Source organism: Delphinus delphis, chromosome 5 (genome assembly GCF_949987515.2).
Source record: "Delphinus delphis chromosome 5, mDelDel1.2, whole genome shotgun sequence".
In the NCBI taxonomy this organism is placed as follows: Eukaryota; Metazoa; Chordata; class Mammalia; order Artiodactyla; family Delphinidae; genus Delphinus; species Delphinus delphis.
In genome coordinates, this window is record NC_082687.1 from 57526657 (window position 1) to 57552187 (window position 25531).

The window sequence follows — 25531 nt, forward strand, 5'->3', positions numbered from 1 at the left end:
TAGAAAGTTCTCTGCTTTTTACTCTCTGTAAAATAATAGTCAATTGTGTCCCTATAAATAAGAATTTATTATAATGTAGAACATACTGAAAAGACAAAAGAAAATCTTGAGAATAAATGAGAGCAAACAATAATAAGAAAAGCCAGCAGAGTCTAAAATTTTAGTAGCAGAATTGAATTCAGTGTTAAAAATCAATAGAAAGAAAACTTAAGACAAAAAAAAATGCAACCTGTATTTCAGAGGTCAAGTAAAAGATTTTTTTTGATACAAAATTGAAAATGACAAGGGAGTCAAAATTATGTCATAAGTGATATGTATATACAAAATTGAAATCTAATTCTCAAGAGGCATTAGCAAATAATCATCTTGAACAAATAGTGGGAAAATAATAATCAACATTTTTATTCACGAAAAGTAAAATACCTGAGCTGAAAAGGCAAACAAATGTGAGGAAAAGTTATCTGAAACACAAATGACAAAAAAACACTAATATCCATAATCTAAATTACTCCTATCCATATGTCTTAAACTCCCTCTGAAACAAATATATCAAAGCAAGAGAATAATTCAGAAAGTAATCTTATAGTATCAATAAAATGAAAAACAACAAGGCTAGTAGTCAAGTAAGTGCAAATTAAAACAAAATTAAAATAGTATTTTTATTAGTAACATTGTAGACTACTGAAATGCAATGATAATATTCAGTTGAATCTTTCAGATTTCTGTTATGAGAGAGAAAGCACACTGAATTTGGTTGCTTTCAAAGATATTCACAAGGTGAGGGGAATATTTAGGAAAAGCACAGGGACGAGTGAGGAATCCTGGAGAGAATAATAGCAGGAGGCTGTTACCACTCAGCTTTGAAGAAGTAATATGAAGGATGAGAGAAGGCTTATCTGACTGGATATTTATATTAGAGAGAGAGGGAGAGAGTTAAGAGTTTTGTAGGTAAAGTTGGCCACCTGAAAGAAGTTGTGCCTTTTGACCAAAGTACACATAACACAGCAAATAGGGCAAGCCTGCCAGGAAGGAATGACGGGAAGAAAGACCTCAGATTCACATAACTCCCTCTCTCAAACATTTTCTCTAGGTTTCAGCAGCAGATTTTACTATTTTTCATCATCTTTCATCAAGCCCATTTATGGTGTAACCCATATGTCTATGTGTTTTGAGTTCAGCAGGAGAGAAAACTTTGCAACAGATTCAGATTGTCTGGCAAGGTGCTCTGACACTAGGGTATATGATACAGCAGATTTGATGGGGGACAAAGTGCTTGTGACAAATAGGAATGCTTTAGGAAGGCCCCATAGGTAAAGTATTATGCATACACTAAGGATTTTTGAGCTAATATAAGCGATCTGTTGCAGAAATTTGTTCTTTTTGTGGAGAAAAAAACTCTGCAATAACATTGTGCCAGGTGGAGACTGAGTGCTTTATCATGGGCCTCCAAACTACCAAGTAATCTAACGGCCCACCTTGAACTCAGTGTCTGAGCCATCAAGCCATAAATTTGAGTACATTAGTGGCACTCCATCATAAAGTCAAAATGGTAAATAAAAGAGTATACAAGGTAGTAGGTACTGGAGGCATAGCTAGGTTGCATAAGGAAGTGTCTCAGATGCTCATGGAATATCAAGCCACAATACTTCATAGAGCATTCCCTATGATTGTTTGATTGAAGAAGAAAAGGGTATCGGATCTAGTTTATAGGTGGTGCTGATAAGCAGGCTGTACCACCTGAAAGTGGATAACTGCAAGGAAATCCTCTAAGTAGGAAAAGCTTTAAACTACATGTTTGGTGACTAACTTTATTTTGAGAAAGAGTTGAGCAGAAGTATAAATCTACATTAACTCATCAAATATGTTTAATAGTTTGACTAATGGTCAAGGACTTGGAAAGAGCAAGATTGGAGATTTGATGACAAGGAAGTCTGGGGAAGAATTATGTGAATGGACCCCTAAATTTGGCAAATTGGGGATGTTTGTTTCCCAAAAAAGTGCACATCAAAATAAATCATAGGAAAAAGAAGGCTCTCAATTATCAGGTGATCAAGATAACCTACTTTGTGGGAGCCAATAATCTTCTTCCCCAGATGCTCTTGTCTTTGTTTAGTAGACTCATTACAATGTGCTGACAGCAATAGGGAGGAAGGTTGTGTATGAGTTCAACAGCAGTCATTTGCATTCAACAAGGCTAAGCTGATCATCGTTAACAGCAGAAACTATAATGAGTTTCTGATACGGCACCATTCCACAGGGAAACAGAAAGTCATATGAAAGCAAATTGGTTACATCGAACCATTTCCATCATGACATTTTTACCTTTGTTAGAAGATGCTTACCTTTTTTCTTTTTTATAATTAATATTTAACATCATTTTTGAGTTGTAATTAACATACCTTATAATTCAACTATTTAAAGTGTACCATTCAATGATTTTAGTATATTCACGTGGTTGTGCAACCAGAATCACAATATTATTTTAGAATATTTCACATTCCCACCAGCAATGTTTGATGGTTCTAACTTCTGAACATCCTCATCAACACTTGTTATTGTCCTTCTTTTTTACTATAGCCATCTAGTGGATGTGAAATGGAATTTTGCTGTGATTTTGATTTGCATTTCTCTAATGACTAACCACATTGAGCATCATTTCATGTTGGCCATTTGTGTATCCTCTTTGGAAAAATGTCTATTCCAATCTTTTAACCATTTTTAAAATTGGGTTAAAAGTTCACTACATATTTTGGATACAATGTTTTCTTTATTAGATATATGATTTTAAAATATTTTCTTCCATCCTGTGGTTTGTCTTTTCACTTGCTATTATCCTTTTTAAATGTTTTACTCAAAAACTTGATGAAGTCAAAATTATATATTTTTTCTTTGTTTGCTGTGCTCTAGGTATCATAACAAAGAAACCAGTGCCACATGAAAAGATGTTCAACATTGCTAATTATTAGAGAAATGCAAATCAAAACTACAATGATGTACCACCTCAGACCAGTCAGAATGGCCATCATTAAAAAGTCTACAAATAACAAATGCTGGAGACGGTGAGGAGAAAATGGAACTCTCCTACACTGTTGGCGGGAATGTAAATTGGTGCAGCGACTAGGGAGAACAGTATGGAGGTTCGTCAAAAAACTAAAAATAGAGTTGCCATATGATCCAGCAATCCCACTCCTGGGCATTTATCTGAACAAAACTATAATTTGAAAAGATATATGGCACCCCTATGTTCATAGCAGTGCTATTTACAATAGCCAAGACATGAAAACAACCTAAATGTTCATTGACAGATGAATGGATAAAAAGATGTGGTACATGTATACAATGGAATATTACTCAGCCATACAAAAGAATGAAATAATGCCATTTGCAGCTACTTGGATGGTCCTAGAGATTATCATACTAAGTGAAGTAAGTCAGAAAGAGAAAGACAAATACCCTATGATATCACTAATATGTGGAATCTAAAATATGACACAAATGAACTTATGCACAAAACAGAAACAGACTCACAGACATAGAGAATAGATTTGTGGTTGCCAGGGGAGGGGGAAGTATTGGACTAGGAGTGTGGGACTAGTGGATGCAAACTATTATATATAGAATGGATAAAGAACAAGGTCCTATTGTGTAGCACAGGGAACTATATTCAATATCCTGTAATAAACCATAATGGAAAAGAATATGAAAAAAAATATGTATAACTGAATCACTTTGCTGCACACCAGAAACTAACACAGCATTATAAATCAACTATAGCTCACTTTAAAAAAAAGAAAAACCAGTGACAATTTCCAAGTCATCTTTATTTGTACTGATTTATTTTAAATATTTTTATTCTTAGCTCTTACATTTACATCTTTGATCCATTTTGATTTTATTATTGTAAATGGTGTGAAATAGGGATTCAACTTCATTTTTTTGCATGTGGCTATCTAGTGTCAACACCATTTGTTGAAAAGACTATTATCTACCCCATTTAATTGTCTTGCCATTCTTGTCAAAAAATCAGTTGACCCTAGAAACATGTGTTTATTTCTGGACTCTAATTTCTATTCCATTAATTTTTATGTCTATATGTCTATCCTTAAGCCAGTATCAGAAAGTCTGGATAACTGTAGCTTCATAGTAAGTTTTGAATTCAGTAAGTATAAGCCCTCCAACTTTGTCTTTTTTTCAAAATGGCTTTGGCTATTCTAGATTACTTTCATTTCCATACAGATTTTAGGATCAAGCTGTAAATATCTGGGGTAGGAGAAAAAAAGCCAGGCTGGATTTTGATAGGGATTGGATCTGTAGACTAGTTGGGGAATATTGCAATCTTAAAAATATTATTTGCTGAGTCATGCACATGGTATGTTTCCAATTTTTTAAACCTCTAAACATTTTAGATGATTTTTTTTACTAGAGTTAACTTGCTTGAACTAATTCTACAAAGGCTATTTTCTCTGCAGTGTATAGCCTTTTATATCCCCTCTCAGATTTTTCCCCCTGTTTTTCTCTTTTAGCCTGTCTATCTAGGGTTTGTCCCTGGGTTGGCATAAGCCACTAATTGGTTTAATTCTGTGCTTAAGTCCCTTTAGCTAATTTGATTTTACTCTGTATCACTGGGTGTACATGTGGCTGGAGGCTGCTATCACAGATCAGGGTGTCTGTGAATTTTCTTCCCCCCTCAAGTTCAGCCATGGACTTGTAGCTTGTAGTTTCCTGTCTAATAACTCCTTAGAGCGTACATCCTTGAGAAAGCACATAATCTTTTAGACAGCCAGGGATGACCATAATTTTATTTTTAAGTCTGGCATCCTTCGAGTCACCCCTGAATCAAAATAGCTTATTGTTCAATGTTTGATCAGAACTCGTTTCAGCCCTTTAGGACAGTGAAGTGTCAGTCCCTTGTTGATGATTTTGTGTATATCTTGAAAATGGTTTCAAGTTTGCCTCACATTTTGCTTTGGTTGTCCCTGAGTGGACAACCAAACTGTCCCTGAGTGGGTACAGCCTAACAATTGTGTACAGCTTTTCTGAGCCCCAATGTTTACTGTGATCACAGAAAGGCTCTTCTTGGTTGTCTCTTCCGTGGTTCTCTTTATTAAATTTCTGATTGCTCTGCTATTTTGCTTCTGTCATGGAGCTGATAGAGCCTCTGAATTGCTTTTCACCAAGACTTTCATAGTTTTTGACATCATCCTTAACCATGGCTTTCTCCAATCTTTGGTCCAAATAAAATCAATCTTCTCAGGTAAAGCCGTGAAATGTCTCATCCTTACAGCCTGCTTTTCCACTGTGCAGAATCACTACACCACTGGACCAGAGGTGAGATCAGGAACCTGCTTTATCTGGAGTGACACCTTTGCTCTATGAGTGGGTACTGGTATTTGGGGAGTAGCAAAACCTGGCCTTTGAACTTCTGCCTAATGGGGGAGCAAGCTGAGGAAGGAAAATATGGAGTCCTAGTATTTTCTGTCTGTTGTGCCTGGAGTAGGATTTCTGCCCTGTAAATATGGACTTGGCTGGGAGAAAGGAGACCTGCTCCCTCAGCCATGCCTCTGGGAACAGAGCCTCTGCAACACAAAGGGCAAGAAACAATAGCCTGAACCTGTAGACCCAGAATGGGAGCTTGGAGGACAGGGGAGTCCGGTATTTGTGGCTGTATATGCCTGGGATAGAGTTTCCATAACATGCAAATGATGGGGGAGGGATGTGTGGTAAGATAGCAGATCATATCTCAAAAGCCACAGACTTTCACCATCCTTGCCAAGATTTAGTAGATTTTCAAGTTTCGTGTTCACATTTCTTTATTTATTATATGCCCTTAGGTCAATTTCAGAGACTTTCAATGATAACACTTTTATAATATTCAGCACTTAAATTGTTGTTCTGCTGAGATCCTTATTCTACCATTTCAGAAGTCACATCTTAAAGGCACTGTGACTTTTTCTCCTCTACCCCCAGTGCTTTTGCTGTAACACTAATCTATATATTTACAGAATGCATTCCACACATCATTGCTTCTAAAATGAAGCATGTTGCTAAATGTAACTAATTATAATTCAAGGAATAGTATCTAGGTCAAAGAATTCATTGGTCTTACTATGTGCTAAAGAGAGCAGATGGCCTGAAAGGACAACGGGATAACTTTTTGAATGCTTAGTTTTAGTCCCAAGCAGTAGTGTATCTAAACCAGCAACAAATAGATGACATTATTTCTCCACAGTTAATATACACAGGTCAGAAAACCAAACAGTGGATATAGGTATGTCTCATTTTACCCCAAATTATTCACTAGAAATGGCCACACAAATTTATTCTTTGCTTTATGTATGTATGCATGTATATATGTGTGCATATATATACACACACACATATATATGTCAGCAAGTGCATGTTAATAGATATGAAGTATATGAAACTAATTATTTTTTCTTTACTTTTCTCTCCTTCTCCTACTCTTGGATGAGAGTTCCAGTAATGATTAACCATATTTTTCACCATTTAATTCCATATGTATTAAACAGGATAGCTCATTGAGATTGTAAATGAGCTAGAAGAGGAATAAATATCAAATAATAACGTGGCATACAGGATTGTATGTCTGCCTTTATGGGAGAGGTAAGCATGACTTTGGAGGTATGAGATAGTTACATCATGTTAGGTGGAAGTATGTTGCTACTGTCTACTTAAGATATCAAATATAATATGTATAATCCCTTGTATCATATATATCTTATATATGTATACATATTTTATATGTGTATATACTTATTACATATAAAATATATAAGGAGATACACGTATCTCCCCAGTTTGTGAGGAGGTGGACTGTGCTGTGTTATCTGGCCAGCTCAGTATCTTCCCAACCTAATTCTGTCCAGCATGGAGGAGAAACCTGGCATAGGTTTCCCAGAATCTCTTTACCTGTGTGTTTTATGTTAGAATTGGCCAATAAGAGGAGATCATATGATATTTGGAAGGTGGACAGGATGGGAAACCTTTTTTTTTTTTTGCGGTTGTTGTGATCAGACAAGATGGCCCTGAAGACTTCTCCATGACTTTCTGATGTCCATCATGACATCGAGAGGTGTCAGATTAGCACTTCTCTATTATGAATTTGTGCTTTCATGTTTTAAAGTGTGCTGGTGGCTTCACAGACCTCTCTATTTGCTCCTGTTTCACAGTGGAAGACATGCTGTTCTCCTCAGACTTTTCAGTACTGCCCGTTTCTCATACACTTCAGCTGAGATCTTTCAGATCATCCCTAAGTTCTTTTTACATACTCCTAATCTCTTATTCCTGCATATGTTCCCTTTATTCCCCTAACACATGTAGTGGTCAGTTTTTCTGACCAAACTGAGACTGACATACCATGCATGCCCAGTGTAATAGAAATGTGATCAAGTATTAAAATTTTCAGGTGTAGACAAATTTATTTTTATTAAACGTGTGTAACACTTTGAAAAATCAGTTAATGTAAGAGTTTAAAAATTCTTTTGTAATATACAAGTGTATATATTTATACATATTTAAATATTATATTATAGTTAATGTAATATAATTTTTTACAGAAAATAATTTTACCATTTAATTTAATATATTTGCCCAACTAATCACAGCAGGTTCCCTTTCACATCTGATGACTGGGTGCTCTTGAATACTCTCAGTTCCACCTGTGCACTTCCTTTATTGCCCCCTCCACTGAAAAGGAGTGGGGAGCTGGGAACAATTAAGTACTTAGAAACTGATTAACGATACATGTGTTTTTAATTTGAGAGCAATATTTAATAATTAAAGTTTTCTGTGTGTTAAGACTCAAACTTTGTAATACATGGATACCTGTGGATTCACGGGCAAGAGTAGGGAGATGTGTGGGGCTTTAGGTTTTGACAATTACTTTTTTTCCTAGAATTTATGTCAGGTAACAGTCCATTTAAGGAGATTCCAGTCCTTCAAAGTGAAGGTGAAGCAGTGGAAAACAGTGCCAATTCACTCAGCTGAGGAGCGGCTACAAAATGTGAACAAGATGAGTTGCATAACAGTGTGCCCAGGAAGCGTGGAAAATGGATCTAGACCAAAAGCTCAGTTATACAACTATATAGCTAGTGTAGCTTCCTCGTATTAGGGTCATGATGCTTCCCACCTACATGCCTCTCAGTTATTTATTTGCCACAATAACACGGATAAACTTTATTTATTTGAAGCATATTATGTTGGTTCCTTTTAAAGAAATCCAGTGTAAGTCCTTTGCCAAACTTCTAGCAAGCATCATGAGCAAAGAAGGGTGTTAATTCTTGCACACTTCAGTAGAGAACATTTTAGTTGCCTGACACCTAAGTTTGTTTACCAGGGCTGGGAGCACATCAGTATTTAAGCAGCCTGGGAGACCTATCTAGCCAGGATGATTTCTAAACACACTAAATATAAAAACTCTTTTGAGGTCTGTATTCTTGGCTTTAACAGGATGTACTTTGAAATCAACTGTTTTTAAGTGAGCAATAGTAAATCTATACATAAGTCTTCTGAATTTCTCAGGGGAATGAGTGACGGTGGACAGAAGACTTTGGCGGCATCGTCCATGGGCTGTCTGTCCTGGTGGTGACTGGGCGCACGGAGACTACGAAACAGGCCAAACGGCTCTCTTTCCGGTCGGGGAATAAAAAGCCAAGGCGCCGCGTCTTCTTTACTGGCGGTGGGCGGGGCGCGGCGAAGCGACCGCGTTGCTATTGGCGGCGGTTGGAGGCGTGGAAACTGAACGCGCAGCAAAGATAAAGGCTGCTTTGTTGGGCTTCCCAGCGTCTTGAGCGTCTCTGGATCAGCCATGACTGCGCCGTGCCCGGTAAGTTCTTGTGGTGGTCCTCCGTGTCTGAGTCTCTTTGTGGGGCCAGTGGGCCCCTGGTTGGACGCCGGGTTCCGAGCCGGTCGTCCCTGGCCCCAGTGTACCGTCTGTGCAACGGGGCCCTGGGTTGGAGTGCCTAGTGAACTACCCCCACCCCCACCCCGCACGTGCAAGTACCCTTGCAGGTTACCGGCACTAACAAACCAGTCTCAGCCCTTAGCGGAGGAGACGCTAGTAAGGCCCGACAGGAGGTGTGGCTCGAGGCCAGCGCTGGGCTTCTCTGGCCACAGTCTCGTTATTCTGAGCAGTGGGTGGCTGAATGGGGGCTTGTTGAGGGTGCACCCTTCTCCGACCGGTGGAAGTAGCAGGCCTCCGTGATGCCCGGGACAGCCCAGCCCTGCAGTGTGACCTGGGCCAGCCCGTCCTCCCTGAGTCCCAGGTTCTTCCAAAGGCTACATGGGAGCACTCGAAAGCCCCTCTTTTTTTTTTTTTTTTTTGCGGTACGCGGGCCTCCCACAGCTGTGGCCTCTCCCGTTGCGGAGAGACGCGCAGGCTCAGCGGCCATGGCTTACGGGCCCAGCCGCTCCGCGGCATGTGGGATCTTCCCAGACTGGGGCACGAACCCAAGTCCCCTGCATCGGCAGGCGGACTCTCAACCACTGCGCCACCAGAGAAGCCCGAAAGCCCCTCTTTTTGAGAGGTTGTTTTGAATCTGTGTGGTCCTCTGGCTGGGTTTAAAGTCAGGGAGGCTGGGTGATGGTCTGTTGGCTTCCTTAGTTGTCTGGGCACTTGAGCAGAGGGCTGAGACTAGTGTCCTAGGCCTTTTGACCCTTAATCTGGTGTTCTCTCCCCTCCCCGCAATGGGGATGATGAGGAACCAGAAAGCCTGTGGGATTAGAAGAGAGAGTGTTGGGAGGTTTGAGGGCTCCCTGGTTAGGGGTGGATCTGAACTTGCCTTTAAAGGTGGGCACTATTTTACCCTTGTTTTTCCAAGACGCTCAGGTGGAGCTTTTGCTACTCTGTTGGGTGCCCTGCCATTCCTTCTCTTGTTGAAAGGTGGACTCAGGCAGGTGTGTTGTGGTTGGAGCTGGGCTTGGGACCATGGGGCCGTTTGTTCTGGTTACAGCTCTCTGGAGTGGTAGAGGCCTTGCTCTGCCCCCAAGGACATTTTTTTCCCCCCAAGAGGAGGCTTTGCTGGGCTCCCTAGTGTGCCCAAAGTGCTTCTTTGAGGTTTCTGTTGTTTGGGGTAGGGGGAGATGTTTGCATGGCTGAGGTATAACTCTTTAAGTGCTAAGACATGAGCTGCTGTTGGATGGAGAGAGTCTCTGGAATATTATCTCCATGTCTTCCTAAGCTACTGCTTCTTTGATGTTGGGTGGAGTGGAGACGGTGGTAAAGCCACAAGGGGCTTGTTCAGGGCTGACCTTTGGGTTCACTGGCCAGTCCTAAGTGGGATTGAGGGTATGGGACCTGATTCCTGAGATGGGGGATACTGAAAGTCCCCATTTTCTGTCCTTGGGTCTTTTGAAAAATAACTTTATTGAGATATTATTCGCATACCATAAAATTCACTCTTTAAAAAAATATCTTTTGACCCAATTTATTACTAGACCAGCACAAGTCACTCACCCAACGGTGTAAACATATAGTAAAGTAAAAACTTGTGGAGATTAAAGATGACTTAAGAAATTCCCATATTTGGTATATTGTTTGGTGTTATTGATGGATGAATAATCTTTGGAAAATGTTATTTTATCCAGGATAATCAAGTCATAAATCAATAGCTTCCAAGATCAGATTTGAAGCATTTCCACTAGACAATTTGATACTTATTTTTATTCTATCCCGTTAAAAATTCACTAGAGAATTCAAGTGGATGAAACACTCAACTTCCTTAGGCAAACCTAACTTCTAAACTGAGATAACTTTAATCTTTTGTACCTTATACTATAATTCTGAATAAACTTCGAAATCATCATTTGTGTGCTGGTGAACATACTGTTGTAAATGCTAGCCAGGATTATGAACAATACAAGTAAAAGTTGGGCTTGGTCTTTTTGAATGCTACCTGTTTCCTGCAGAGGTGATTTAGAAAAAGTCTTCAACTTGAAAAGTCTTTAGTTCAAGACATTTACTTTTTCATTATTTTTTCAGATCTCAAGAGTAACCAGTATGTTTCTGACCTTTGTAGTTTAGTTGGAACGTGGATGGTGTGTTCATTATGTATGATATTTATGTTGATAATGGCCAATTTCTTATTTCCAACTTCATTATCTTGGACTGCTCCCTTCCACTCTCTCTATTCTTAACAAACTAGAATGATTAATTCTGTTAAATAAAATGTAAGTCTGATTATCTCAGACTTAAAATGTTCCCCATCTAACTCAGATCATTATATAGATGTCAAACAAGCATCTTAAACTTAATATGTTCAGAACTAAACTCTTTTCATCCCACCTCCTTCCTGCGTATGTGAAATATGTTACTTTCACAGTTTTAGTTAGCTATTGTTATTATTAGCAATTAATGTGTACCAGTGGTTTAGTCCAAAATCTTGGAGTATTTTTGACATCTTTCTTTGTAAACATTTCCCATTCAATTTGGCAGCAAATTTGTTTGGCTCTACCTTTAAAATATATTTGTAATTGACTATTATTATTGTCACTGCATAGATCTAGTCCGTATCACCATGATCTCTTACCTGCATTGTGCTAATGGCCTCCTAACTGGTCTTCCTACTTCAGGAAGGCCTCAACACAACTTTAGTGATCCTGTCAAAGTATATGTCACTCTTTTGCACTAAACCCAGCAAGCCTTCTTCACATTTCACTTAGAGAAAAGTCAAACTCCATAGTTCAAATTTTAACCACCTTCTTATTTCCTCTGTGACCTCATTTCTTGTTACTTGACTACCACCACTATTCTTCTTCAGCCATCTTGGTCTCTTTGCTGTTCCTTAGACATACCAGATACTCTACTTCTCTAGGCTTTTTGCCTCTCTTAGAATACTTTATCTAAAAATATGCTCCCTCATCTCCATCCAGTCTTTACTCAAAATTGACATTTTTTTCACCAAAAACTTCTCTATCCTCCATATTTAACAATAAATACTTCCCACCCGTTAAGCCTAAAACTTTCCACATCAGTTTTCTCCAGAGCACTTATCACTACCTAACATTACACATATTTTACTTTTTTTGTGTTATCTCTCCCACTACAATATAAGCTCCATGAGATGATATGTTTCTTTTGTTCAATGCTATATCCCTAGGGACTAGAAGAGGGTCTGGCACAAATGTGTTAAATGAATATTCATTAGTGAATAAATTAATGAAATACATTAAATAATTGTGACTCAATGCAATTAAAATGTATTTCCTATTTGACAATGATATGTAAGATTAAGAGCTATTAAAATGGATCCCATATCACCACACTAGAAATTTATCAGTTCCTATAGAATTTGTTTTTTGTTTGTTTTCAAATTATGTTAATAAAAGCGTATCATTAGGTAGTACATTGATGCCTTCAAAGCATTCCAACAGCTAAGACCATATGAAAAAGCCTAGAAAGCCTCCAGTGTAATTCACAGGTTCATTCACTCAAAATTATCTCACAACGTTAGTGTTTGCAGGTTTAAAATCGTTAAAAATACTCCTCTTGGCAAAACTCTGGCCATTACATTACTTTTTAGCTATAAAATTAACAGTAAGTTCATATTCAAATTAGTTTATACATAATTTGCACGAAAGAGGCTTTCAAATAAATACCATGACAAGCCATTGAAATGTTGATATTTAATTTAGGCCTTCATCATTAAGTAGAATAAAAGGCTACTCATTAAAAGGGCACAAAATTTAAGAAAGAAAATTATGCTACATCTAACCACAAGTTTGGATAGTTTCCTAAGGTTTATGGGAGGATAGAATACTTGCACTTGTATGCAACAGACAGGCTTTCTATAGAGCAAAAATACAAGTAGTAGACTTTGGGGATTATCATAATAGTTTCATTATTTGAAAGCAAGAAGAGAAGTTCAGTGTATCCTAATACAATCTTGGACCTGAATTGTTTAAAGCTCTTATTATTTTATAGAGCTGCTTGAGGAGAATCACACTGCCAATAGAAAAACAACTTAAAACAAAGAAGGAAAATAACCTGTTTAGTTGAATTCATTGATTCATTTTACGTTGCAAACAATGTCTTGAAGCAGGCATTGGGACTGTGCTTGACTGTTGCCTCTGACAGACACCTACTGCCTATCGCTGTTGAAAAATGTCCTTATCCGCTTTTATTTATGATAAAAACCCTCCAGAAAGTAGGCATAGAGGGAACTAACCTCAACATAATAAAGGCCATATATGACAAACCCACAGCCAACATCATTCTCAATGGTGAAAAACTGAAACCATTTCCCCTAAGATCAGGAACAAGACATGGTTGCCCACTCAGCACAATTACTAAACATAATTTTGGAAGTTTTAGCCATAGGAATCAGAAGAAGAAATAAAGTGAATCCAAATCGGAAAAGAAGAGGTAAAACTCACTGTTTGCAGTGACATGAAACTATACATAGAGAATCCTAAAGATGCTACCAGAAAATTACTAGAGCTAATCAATGAATTTGGTAAAGTAGCAGGATACAAAATTAATGCACAGAAATCTCTGGCATTCCTATACACCAATGATGAAAAATCTGAAAGAGAAATTAAGGAAACACTCCCATTTACCACTGAAACAAAAAGAATAAAATACCTAGGAATAAACCTACCTAAGGAGACAAAAGACTTGTATGCAGAAAACTATAAGAATTGGGTGAAAGAAAGTAAAGGTGAATCAAACAGATGGAGAGATAGATATACCATGTTCTTGGATTGGAAGAATCAACATTGTGAAAATGACTATACTACCCAAAGCAATCTACAGATTCAATGCAATCCCTATCAAACTACCAATGGCATTTTTCACAGAACTAGGACAAAACATATATATATAAAAAATAGGAGGCTTGATGATCTAAAGATGATTAGTATGATTTAAAGAAATATTTTAATATTTTCAGCACATTTCCAATCCATTTGGAAAACAGAGTGATAGCAAATTCCAGAAGAAAACCCCAAAATTGTGAAGCTTTCAGTTCTGTTTTCTGTTCACAGTGATTTATATAATCTCTGGGTAAGCCTCTAGGCCTGAAGGCTAAAGAAAATACAACAGTGAATGTCATACAGTTCATCCACAGGTGGTTCCTACTTAAAAAATCTTTGTCTTGGGCCACTTGATTTTATGTGTCAACTGGGCTGGGCTTTCATGCCCAGTTGTTTGCTGAAACACTAGTTTAATTGTTGCCATGAAGGTATTTTGTAGATGTGACTAACATTTTTAATCAGTGACTTTAAGTAAAGGAGATTATCCTCCCTAATGTGGGTGGGCCTTATCCAGTTAAAGGAGTTAAGAGGAAAATCACATTTTTCAGAGTAGAAGGAATTCTGTCTCAGAAGTGTAACATAGAAACCCTGCCTTAGTTTACAGCCTGCTAGCCTGCCCTACATCTTTCAGATTCAAGACTATAAGTATTCAGGTATAAACTGATGTTCTGTTCTAAACTGAGGCACAAAAATTCAGTTATTACAAAGCCAAGAATTAAATGGGGTAATTGGAAGGTTAGAATCTTACACATCTCATATATTAATGAGGAAAGTAGATCTCTGGGTCTGTTAAGCATAGAGGTATTCTGTTATTGATGATTTATTTAGTGAATATATTTGTGTTTAGTTGGATTTAATTATTGAAGTCTTGTTTTGAAAATTTCAGTTCAAAATACTTCCAAAAATAACACCTGCTTATATTTAGTATGTTGATTGATGTGTGTTTGTGTGTCTAACTTATGTTTGAAATCCTGTGCCAAACACTTTCAACACATAAATTAATGTCAGTTAAGTACAACTTAGTGTTTTCACTTTTTTTCCTTATTTCTAAATTTTGGAAAGCTTTAATTATACCGAAAAATTATTAAAAATTTTTTTAAAAGAAAAAAGTATAGACAAGTATCTTTCCTTTCACTCATTCTTCTTGAATCGTCTTCTTAGTCGGGAAAGAAATATGCTGGAATTTCTATTGGTAATGGAGCATGCCAGTTGCATAGTCAGTATGAGATTCCATAGTTTCTAACTCTGAATTGATCAGTATGGGTAGTGTTATTATCACTACTTTATCACTGTTATTGTTTTTACTACCATTGGTCTTTCAGTAGCCACATCCTCACTTAACCAGGGAGTTATTCTTTATTTAAGTTATAACTAAATTAATCCATATATAGATACTGGAATATATTTGATAAATGGATGCTTAGGAACTTAATCATTTATATATGAAAAATTACTTTGCAAATCATAGATTCGGTAAATAATTTATTAAAATTACCTATCAGTAGCGAAGTTTTGCTGTTCTTCAAATCTTGATAGGAAAAAATAAACATCTAGGGTGTAATCTTTGGATAAATTATAATCTTAGACAAGATTATACATATTTAGAAAAACTGTGTGTTGGGTATAAAATAGATAGGTCTGAGTATTTAACCCACAAAGAGAGCAGCATTAAAAAAAAAAAATTATCCAAGGAAGGATAACTCTTTTCTCATTACTAGACAGTATGAAACATTTAAATAAATTATAAAGTATGAAGTAGGTACTCATGTTGTTTACATTTCTAAATTTAATCTATATCTGAGATAATTATATAAGCCGATGGCTTCCTTAACACATTTTCAAACTATTTGAAATTAAACATATAGCATACATAAATATACACATACATATATATGCATATTTGCATATTTATGCACACTGTACAGCATACTTTTAAAATTGTCTGATAATAAAGAGGTAAAACATAAGAAAAGTGGTTTTTTCAAATGCATAATATTTGTTATTTTATGTTTCATATGACAGTTTATACTTAGAACTTCAGATGAACTGAGCTCTGTGCTTGAATGAGGACATCAGAGATAATATAGATAAGCTCTCTGATTTGACATTGCTAATAATTAGTAAAAGAGATGTACCATCATAATGTTGTTCAAGAAATACTTTACAGAGATATTTTTCCTTAAGACTTAGCCCTTAGAATAAATACATTTCCAACAGAATGGAAAGGGGAAGTGAGTCAATTCTTGCATTTCATTTCGATGTGATAAAAATTTAGCACCTGTATTCTAGAATATCTGAAAAATATGTGTTTCTGTAACTATGTGTTTATATATCAATATATAGATATTTATATGTAATAATACAGGAAGCATTATTTGTGCTTCCAAATGAGCTCAACATCTAGTGGAAGGGAAATACCATATTATAATTTATAACAATATTGTATTTGTCATTTTAATAATAATATAAGGATATATTGTTTCTGTTATTTAATCTTCACTGGGAATTTATTATGTACCAAAGAGTGTGAAAAGGACCCTTTAAATTTCATTTAAGTTAATTAATCATAGAGTGATATAAATATAGTAGCATGAAAGATGATGGTAATTATTCTGGCTGATGGAAAATAGGAATATTTCACATTATTCAAAACTAAATCTATATTTGAGAATGGGGAGGATTCTACCCAGTAGAGGAAACTTATTCCTGAAAGAGGGAGTATTTTCAGAAAAAAATGAGGAAACTTGAAAATGAATGGAGTATTACGAAAACTTGGTCAAGGACAGTTTGAGTGGAGGCTGGAGTATAATGTTCTAAAGGTGGTGGTGAGAGGAGAGGATATGGTAATAATAATGATGATAATAAGTTGGAAGACTGATTAAGCTCAAATTGTAAAGAACATCATTTGTCTATTAATTTTCTATCAGCAGTGGAAAAAAACTAAAAAGAAATAGATCAGAGGAGTATGAGATATTGTGTTATAGAATGGTATCTAAGAAACAAAGCTGGAATGAAATAAAAAAGCCAAAATACATCAATATATCTATATCTATATCTATAGATGTGCATATGATTACTCTTAAGCTATTACTGCTAACATTTTATTCTCATGAAATAAATCATTATAGAAATGTGTATTTAGAACAAGAGTTAGATATTTAATACCTATAAAAGAAAAAAAAGAAAGGAACAATGGAAAAAGTAAAGAAAGGGTTAAAAGGAAGGCCAGAAGAAGAGGAGGAAAGAAGAAAGGAACAGAGGAAGGAAGGAAGAAGCAACTAAGTAAACAGGCATAAATGACCAATACAGGGAAATGTTTGAGTATGTTCCAGCAGATCTGCTAGTTCAGATAATATGAAGTCATTAAGATGAATTTTTGAACTTCATGAACAGACTTACAATAGAAGATATCTAATGGGCATGTAGATTATAATTGCAACTTTAGAGTGTTAAGAGCACAAACAAAAGTCAATATACCATGTTGAAAGTTATATTATACTAGGTGGTGGTACTCTGAGTGTTTTAGATTTACATTATATTTTGCCATATTTTTAATGTGAAAGGGCAAAATAGTAACGGCAGTTATTGGAGAGAATTTATGAGAGAAGCAGCATAGGGAGAAAGTATTAAGAAATTCAGTTTGCAGGTGTCGCAGGTAAGATGATGAGCCTTGAATGAAATATTATCTTTTTTTATAACTTTCTATCAACATATTCAGTTAAAATGCAATATATTAAGATTTTAAAGTTCTTTTTACATTACAATCAAATTCACGTATTATCCAAGTAAAAGAAAAAAAATTGAAGGCGTCATATAATACATCTCAGGGGCAACCACAGTATTTGGATATATCCTTATAGTTATTTAAATATATATATATATATGGCAGTGTGTCAGTGTCATAAATATATATAAATATATATATAAATTATATGTATTATATATAAAGGAGGTCATATTATTAATATTAGTATTTAATTCTCAAAAAAGACTTTTAAAAATTTTATAGAAAACTGAACCTAAGTGTCTAACTCAGTGACTTTTCACAGACTGAACAGCAGTGTGAAACTAGGAATCAGATTAAGAAAGAGATATTGCCAGTACACAAGTAGCCTTCTCATATCCTTCAAGTTACGACTGCCACCTTCTCCAAGAGAACCAGTATTTCAACTTCTTATGGAATATATTAACTTTGACTGTTTTGTACTTTACATAAGTAGACTCATATAAAGTACACTATTTTTTATCTTGCTGCTTTAACTCACCTTTATGTTTGTGAGATACATATTGTTGCATGTTGCTCTATATCATTCATTTTCATTACAATATTCCAGCAAGTGATTATATTGCAGTTTAGGTACCCATATTTTTCATTGTATTTTGCTGATACAAGCATTCATATTGCTGTCATTTGAGGGTATATGTACCTGTTCTGTAGGCTGTATACTAGGAATGGAAATTCTGATTTATAGGGTTTGTATATGTTCAGCTTTAACAGACGGTGCTAAACAGTCTCCCAAGATGGTTTTACCAATTTACTCTCTTCATCAGTATATGAGAGTTCTGGTAGAGTAACATATCCTTGCTTTGTATGTGTTTTGTCTTTTTAAAAATGTCTTTTCTAGTGGGTGTATGGTAGTGTGTTGTGTATATATAAATATATAATATATATATACACAACACATTATATATAGACACATTTTATATATACATTTTATATATATATATAACATGTAAGGTCTACGATATATTAGATAGTTTTTAGAGCAGCTTTATGTTCACAGCAGATTTGAGAGAAAGATATGGAGATTTCCCAATACCTTCTGCCCCCACAAGGGCATAGGTACCCCCTTAATCAAATTCTCCCACCAGAATGGTACATTTGTTACAATCAATGAAACTACATTGACACATTGTTATTACCCAGAGTCCATAGTTTACATTAGGGTTTTTCTTGATGTTACACATATATTAAGTTTGCACAAATGTATAATGACATGTATCCAGCATTTTAATGGCATATAGAAAAGCTTCCTACCATAACAATCCTCTGTGCTCTGCCTATTCATTCCTTCTTCCCCTCTAAACTCTGGACACCACTGATCTTTTTACTGACTTCATAGTTAGGTCTTTTCTGGAATGTCATATAGTTGAAATCATACAGTATATAGCCTTTACAGATTATTCTCTTTTACTTAGTAATATGCATTTAAGTTTCCTCTTTGTCTTTTCCTGGTTTGATAGTTCATTTCATTTTAGCACTGTATAACGTTCCATTGTTTGGATGTACTGAAGTTTATCTGTTAACTTACTGAAAGACATTTTGGTTGCGTCAAAGTTTTGACAGTTATGAATAAAGCTGCCAGAAATATCTGTGTGCAGGTTTTTGTGTGGACATGTTTTCAACTCGTTTGGTTAAATACCAAGGAATGTGATTGCTGGGTTGTATGGTAAGAGTGTGTTTAATTTTGTAAGAAACCACCAAACTGTGTTCCAAAGGGGCTGTATCATTTTGTATTCCCACCAGCAATGTGTGAGTGTTCTTTGCTCTATATCTGTGTTAGCATTTGGTGTTGTCAGTATTCTGGAGTTTGGCCTTTGTAATAGGTTGTAGTGATTTCTCATTGTTGTTCTGATTTGCATTTCCCTGATGACATATAATGTGAAGCATCTTTTCATATGATTATTTGCCATCTGTATATCTTCTTTGGTAAGATATCTGTTAATATCATTAGCCCATATTTTAAATGGGTTTATGTTTATTGTTGAGTTTTAATAGGTTAGAAGCTAAGACCAAAGGAAAGCTCTTTTGACAAAATGAAAGAAAAAATTAACACTAGTTGGAACAAAACTTGGAAAGAGAACTAGGTAATATGTCATAAATGACATAGTAATTTTTAGGAATTTTTTTTTATTCTAAAAGAAATGAAAAGGCATTGAATGGTTTTAAGTTGAGAAGTGTCATAATCACACTTGGATTTTTGGAAGAATTGCTTTGAAACAACACTGAATTAAAGTGGTTTTACAAATAGAGCAATTAGAGTCAAGGAAAACCACGATACGATTTTATTATAATTCAGTTGAGAGAGTACTTTTACCTTCACATCATTTTCACTCACAATATTGAAACTACTGTTTATTGTTTTCTGCATACACTTGGAGAGAGAAATGTCCAGTGACTGATACTTGTTCCATTTGTTGGTTACTGATTTTCATCCCCTCCATCAATATAGTTCTCCCCTCTTCCTCTCCCCCACCCCTCTCTAATATATTCAATAATTTTCTAGTTTTAGTTATTTCAGATTTAAACTCAAGTTTGTTGGTGTTTTTTTTTTTTTTTTGCGGTACACGGGCCTCTCACGGTTGCGGAGCACAGGCTCCGGACGCGCAGGCTCAGCGGCCGTGGCTCATGGGCCCAGGCGCTCCGCGACATGTGGGATCTTCCCGGACCGGGGCACGAACCCGTGTCCCCTGCATCGGCAGGCGGACTCTTAACCACTGCGCCACCAGGGAAGCCCCTACACTCAAGTTTGATAATAAGTGCGGAAACAAAAAATTAAGACATTTCAAGACTCTACTTACTAATAATTTCTTCATGGAAAATCTCTGACAAGAAAATATCTGCGAATTTTTAAAAAAGCCTGCAAATTGCTTTTCAAAAGGTGGTTGTTTGACAGTGTTTTATACGTTTTGATTTAATTGTAGGAATGATATAGAGGTAGAAGGAAAATAAGAAATCAACTAATACAATGACTTACAGGTGAGAAAATAGAGGCTCAAAAAGTTATAATGGTCATTTGTTTAATACCTGACTTTTAGTTCTGCAGATCTGCTTATATCATTACCTTATAGATATTTGTCAAAATGAATACAGCTATCCTTTAACAGAAATGTTGACCTTATGTAGTGCAATTTTTCTCCAGTAAAAAAGAACTTTTTTTCTCTACTAAGTTATCTCTGACATAGTAGAGAGAACAGAGATTATGAAATGTCTTTAAATTTTGAACATGTTTCAATAACCTGTCAGCTCTAAGACTATTCATTTAACTTAACTTGCAAAAAATTCTGAAGGCCTATTTCATCACTGACTCCCAAAGGTTAGACCAAGCTTGAACTTTGAGCAATGAACCTTTAGAGTGAGGGCATATTGAACTATAATTTGTCATTTTTCAGGAAAAAAAATGTACCTATTGCAAGAAATAGATGGGAACTTAATTGTCTCACCTCACTTGTGCTTGAGAGGGCAGACTGTCATTCTCTGCAAGAATTCAGAAAGTCTAATTTGGCAAATGCCAGGAATTTATTATCACTGAATTTGATAAAGTAAGAAACCATTGCATTTTTTGTCAGAAAAATTTCAGCATATGTATTATATTCCAAGGTGGTTATTTATTTTAATTATTTTATTTATTTTAAATAGAACATTTCAAGTATTAAGACAGTCAATCTGGTAAGAGTTATGTAGAGTAAATTCTGTTTAAGGAGTTTGGCTAAATATTGACTTACACTTTTTAATCTGATGTACATTGGTAAATGTACTGCTTTATTTTATATGTATTTCAAAAATAACATTTTGTAGAAGTAGTAGTGCTTTTTTTGTGTGTGATGGTTTGAGTTGACAAAGTATTCTGACATTCATTTTATTTTTCTCAGAAACCCTGGCATATATCTTCTCAAACACATTAATGTCCCTGTCTCAACTGGCAGGAACAGAAAGTTCACTTGTATAAGGGAAACTTTGTTTCTAATGAAGTGGTCTGTTAGTTTTGGAAACAAATGCCAATTCTTTCTGACGGTTCATACCTTTTTTTCAAAATCAACAAAAATATAATCATATAAATTAGCACCTGCTAACATAAGTAATATAAATAAAATAACCTAAGATTCACACAAACACAATACACAAATTGGCATAAAATAAAAATGATGTCTGCAAGTGTGAATGAAAGAAACTTTTTGTAAGCTCTGACCATTCAAAAGAGGATGATAAGAAATGGGGAAGTAATGTTGGTGGAGTGCTGGATTATTACATGATAGGGTTGAAACTAAATTGAGTTTTGTATGTTCAGTGAAAATGTCTTGTAAATCCTCAAAATCCTCTTAATCTGGCTGTTGTGTAATTCTCCAATTTTATTTAAGCTACATTTGCCACACTGTCTTCACTAATGTCAAATTAAACTTCTGTTATTTATTAGAATATTGAACAGCTATGAAAATGACAGAAATATAGATTTATATTTAGTGATGCATAAAGATACCCAGCATATTTTAAAGTCAGTAATTCATGTATCAGGGTAATATATATTTATAAACATGATTTTCTAAAAATGAAAGAATGAATGCACATATGCTTCTATAAATTGTAAAAGAAACTTTTCATAGTTTATGCTCTGGGAAACTGGACTTTTTTGTTGCAGTTTTCAGATCTTTAACTTTTCTTTTTCACTATGCACATAGAATAATTTTAAAATATGATTAATTCACTATTACAAAAAATAAATGGATAGAAAGAAAGGATTTCTCATCAGGCAGTTTAATGTGAAGGGAGACATTGTGGTACTGCAGGTTTTTGGAGCTCCAAGTCTACAAGGTGGCTTCCCCAGTTACCAAAATTTCTCCACCAAGAAAGAAAACATATTAAATTGTCATCATTTAGTATAAGATAGTATCCCATTTCTTAATGCAGTATGCTTTCCTTCATTTTAAAATGAATCCTTATTCTACAAAATTTTATAAAAATAGAATCATTAATATAAAGTATCCTAGCAAAATATGTAGAATTACAAATGCTAAAGCTTCAATATGTTATCCAGAAATTGAAATTATAAACACAGCACCATTCATGGAACTCTTCCATAGGACAAGATTAATTTCAGTAATGCTTCTGCTTTAAGCATCATCAGTATATTTAAGATGAATCATGTTTCAGCGAGGTATATTGTTGTAATATTTGATGCATATTAATGTCCTCACAGTTGTGGTTATTTATCTTCATATTCAAAAGTTGTCACAATCTGAGCAATAGTAATGTGCAAAGTCACTGCTCTACAAAGTCTCCAGTTATGCACAATGCAACAATTTTTTTAAAGACGAGACATACATCTTAAATTTTTTTGCTCGTATGTAACATCTTTAAATGCTTTCTGAAAAATGAGTATTGTTAAAACTCTGGTTTCTATCTTTCATAATATAAAAATCTCAAGAAAACCAGAGGCACCAACCAGACTGAAAATATCACTCTGTTTTGTTCATGAAGATATTAATATATTGTATTTGTCAGTATCTGAAGTTACCTTTAAAAATTAAAATATAAAATCATTGGGTTGTCTACCCGCATATACATAAAATTTTACTCCATTTCCTTCACCTTTTTGATGAAGGTGAAGGAAATGGAGTAAAAAATTGGAATTTTTAATTGAAATTAATTTTAATGTCTACTGAAATTTCCACACATATTTATTTCCAAGCCAGGCCACACTTTTGAATTTCAAACCTACATGACTACTACGTAACTGAATTCTTCAACGGGAATGTCTTATTAACACCTCAAACAAACGTGCCTAGAAGAGTGAGAAATCGTAGGGACTTCCCTGGTGGTACAGTGGGTAAGAATCCGCCTGCCAGTGCAGCGGACAGGGGTTCGAGCCCTGGTCCGGGAAGATCCCACATGCCGCGGAGCAACTAAACCCGTGTGCCACAACGACTGAGCCTGCAGTCTACAGCCCGCGAGTCACAACTACTGCAGCCTGCGTGCCTAGAGCCTGTGCTCCACAACAAAGAGAAGCCACCACAATGAGAAGCCCACCCACCCGAACAAAGGGAAGCCCCCGCTGGCTGCAACTAGAGAAAGCCCGTGCACAGCAACGAAGACCCAACGCAGCCAAATAATTAATTTTTTTTTTAAAGTGAGAAATTGTAATCACTCTCTTGGCTATGATTGTTCTTCTAGTATTCCCAGTGTATATCAAAAAAATATATTCACTTACCAGTCTACCCATATCAGTTCTTGTCTTTATCATTGCACTGAGAGTAATCTCTTAAAAACTGCAAAACTTTTATTTTCACTTCTTTGCTTAAAATCCTGTGGACTCCATGTTGCTCGTAGAAGATATTCCAAAATTCTTAAACTACCCTACAGGATTTTAAATGGTAAGGTCTTTTCTTACCTTTATAGCCATACTTACCACTCTTCCATTTTATTATTTTTCGGCACCCATATTTTCCTTCTTTCAGTTCTTAATTTTGACCTGATCTCAGTTCTTTGATAATTTCTTACATAACTTTCCCTTTAACTATCTCCGAAATCAATGTAAAATAAATCTTTATATCATACCAATTTGCTTACCTTTAATCTTTCCTTTTTCTGTCAATGTTTCAACTATTTTTCACATCACTGAAGCCATTTATTTTTGTCTCATTCCTCTACTTGACTACCAAGTAGGTCAAATCAATGACCAAGTTTTTAAATTTAATCATCTTACTTCAAAACATTAATAATGTCTTTCACCTTATTTTCAGTCTCAGTGCTACAGTGTCATCCAGATTCCCATCATCTTGCTGTTTTAATCTAACAACCATGTTCCTATCCTTTCATTTGTCCATTTTCCTATCCTTCTTTCATTTGTCCATACTCCACTGATGCATGACATTGTCCCAGACGCTGGAAATAAAATAGTGAACAAGATTGGTCCGTGTCTCATGGGGTTTATATTCAACTCAAGGAGATGAACAAGTGGATAAATAACTAAGCAAAAAATAATGGACTGTTATTACACACCATTATCAAACTGAATGTTATATAATTCAATGAATAGGAACCTTACAAAATTCTCCTCATTATTTTAGGTATTTATTGTTATATATATTTATGTGTGTGTATATACATACGCACACACATATATATATTTCACTGTAGAAATGGTTATCTACATTATCTTATTGAATGCTTCCCTGGAATATTCTTTAGTTTTTATTATTTAATTTTGTAGAGGACACAAACAAGAGTCAAAGACATTACATGATTTTTAAAGGACCTGTAGCTGTTGACATGTTGATGAAATTTATGGATATGAATCTAGATAAATTCTCAGGCCCTGAGAAGCATGCTCCCCAACCTCCAGTGCCCTCCCCTTTCTATATTTTTTTTGAGATGAGGTAACTCAAAGTATGGAATATATAAGTTGTATTTGATTTATATCTTCAAGTGTTTACTTTTGTTATCATCATCATCATTACCTTGGGGAGAAGAGAGTATACAGAAGGGTAATTTACTGGACTATCTTTGCAGTAGTTACTACCAAGATGGAAGTGAGGAGAAAAATAACCCCTAAAATTTTAATTTAATGATACGAAAATATGTTTAAAGAAACCTAAAAATTATTCTTTCTGCAATTTTCTAATACGGGTATTTATACTGAGGTAGTATAAACAACATTCCGACTCAAACTCTCTCACTCTTTCTTCCTACATCCTTTTTGTTTCCAAGTCCTGTAGAATTGAATATTTGAAGTTATTTTTGTTTTTCTTCAGCTGCTCCTTCCTTCTAACACTATGCATTTGATTTTGAGCCTCTTGTTATCCCAAGACACTTGCATTTCTGTATTATCTGGCTTCCTTATTTCTCAATTATTTTGTTTAATTCACAACTCTGAGTATGGCATGATGACTAAAAAAGACGAATTTTTCTTCCTAGGTATGCACTGCTTAGTTGCTGTATGTGTGATACCACAAAGCACCCAGTGTCCCACCTTTTGTTGTCATT

At 35.4% G+C, this 25531-nt stretch overlaps 1 pseudogene; it reads left to right on the plus strand.

The window, feature by feature from the left end:
* Positions 1 to 9705: 9705 nt before the first annotated feature.
* Positions 9706 to 25531, plus strand: part of LOC132426270 (inositol polyphosphate 1-phosphatase pseudogene) — a 33220-nt pseudogene continuing 17394 nt past the window's right edge.